The sequence below is a fragment of the Oncorhynchus mykiss genome, chromosome 10 (assembly GCF_057628025.1).
Source record: "Oncorhynchus mykiss isolate SJ-2025 chromosome 10, ASM5762802v1, whole genome shotgun sequence".
Taxonomy (NCBI): domain Eukaryota; kingdom Metazoa; phylum Chordata; class Actinopteri; order Salmoniformes; family Salmonidae; genus Oncorhynchus; species Oncorhynchus mykiss.
In genome coordinates this window covers 49,207,879-49,209,695 of record NC_143031.1, presented here as the reverse complement: position 1 = coordinate 49,209,695, position 1,817 = coordinate 49,207,879, and positions in this window count along the sequence as shown.

Genomic DNA, 1,817 nt, shown 5'->3' with positions numbered 1-1,817 from the left:
GTATATCGCTGATTCATTATGGAGGCTAGGGTTCATGTAGATATCCAAGGGTTTGCGACGTTCAGTAATGAGAACTGATGAGGTAATAAAATACATGAATACAAGACTGTACTCAATAAGAAAATATCTGAGTTATATTCGGGAATTAAAACTCTATAAAACAACATATTCCTGTGGTGCCCTGACTTCCTAGGTAATTGAAGCTGCATGATTAGTTTAATTGCGCAATTAAATTACACATAGAGAATTGATTTGATAAGATAGTCTTCACATTTAATGATAGTCCAGACACAACACTTGTGTGAATTCTTCTTCTTCAGACTGGTTGTGACTGGGTAAAAACTTTGAACTGTAGCCCAAGACTGTCTAAGTCTGCAGTAACCCAGTACCAGCCTGAACAAAACTTTCCCATAGGGCTGCTGTGTCAGTACTGAAGACGAGTAAAGTACAGGACCCAGTTTCCATGGATTGAGGCGGAAAACAATGGCATCATGCAGCTCTGTGTGTAGGCTAACTGACAATAAGTTCTATGTGGTGAAAAATACTTAATTACAAGCAGAGAAGAATGTGTCTGCCTGTTCACCACGGGTTGATATGTTATAATTGTTTTTTCAGTGGGTTTTTTTCAACAACGCTGACGAGAGATATTTAGTACCGTGTCAGGCCTTGAATCACAAATTGTAAATCATTCATTACCATATTGTTTTGGTCAGTTGTCTATATAGCTACAGTGTGTCTATGTACTGAATACACTCTTAAGATATTTTGCAGAGTCACATTTACCAAGGTTACTTCAGAGTACCATTAGGAAATGTTCTCATAGAATAGGTGCATGGGACAAGACTGTAACTACCAACTGGATATCACGAAATTGGGGAGAAAAGGGTAAAAAAAAAAAAAGTACTTTAAAAAAAATGATGAAGGCCACTGTGTTCTTGGATCTTCAATGCTGTAGAAATGTTTTGGTACCCTTCCCCAGATCTGTGCCTCAACACAATCCTGTCTCGGAGCTCTACGCACACTTCCTTCTACATCATGGCTTGGTTTTTGCCTTTACAAATCATGTCCAATCAATTACATTTACCCCAGGTGGACTCCAATCAAGTTGTAGAAACATCTCAAGGATGATCAATGGGAACCGGATGCACCCGAGTTCAATTTTGAGTCTCATAGCGAAGGGTCTGAATACTTCTGTAAATAAGGTATTTCTATTTTTTTATTTGCAAAAAATATCTAGAAACCTGTTTTTTCTTTGAGGAAAACTAATTATTTAATCCATTTTAGAATAATGCTGCAACCAGTGGATGCTGCTGAGGGGAGAACGGCTCATAATAGTTCCTGGAACGGAGCAAATGGAATGGCTTCAAACACATGGAAACCATTTCTTTGATGTATTTGATGCCATTCCATAATTTCCAGTCCAGCCATTACCACGAACCCATCCTCCCCAATTAAGGTTCCTCCAACGTCCTGTGGCTGGAACATAACAGAATGTGGAGAAAGTGAAGGGGTCTGAATACTTTCCGAATGCACTGTAAGTTAAGCAATTATATTACACTCATACAGTGCCTTCTGAAAGTATCAATAACCCCCATCCACAGACATTCATGCAAAGTATGATATCTAAACTATTGCTTTAAAACGAGTGCTTTTAAAACATTGTAAATCGAGAAGTCTCCTTGATATCAACTGCATGGGACTGTGCAGGAACTGACCAATGGCGATGGGTCGGTCGCGAACGAGTCAGCTCTAAGAGCCGGTCTTGTTGGTGAACGTTGGGAGCCGGCTCGCAAATCAGAAGAGTCGAAACTATTTAT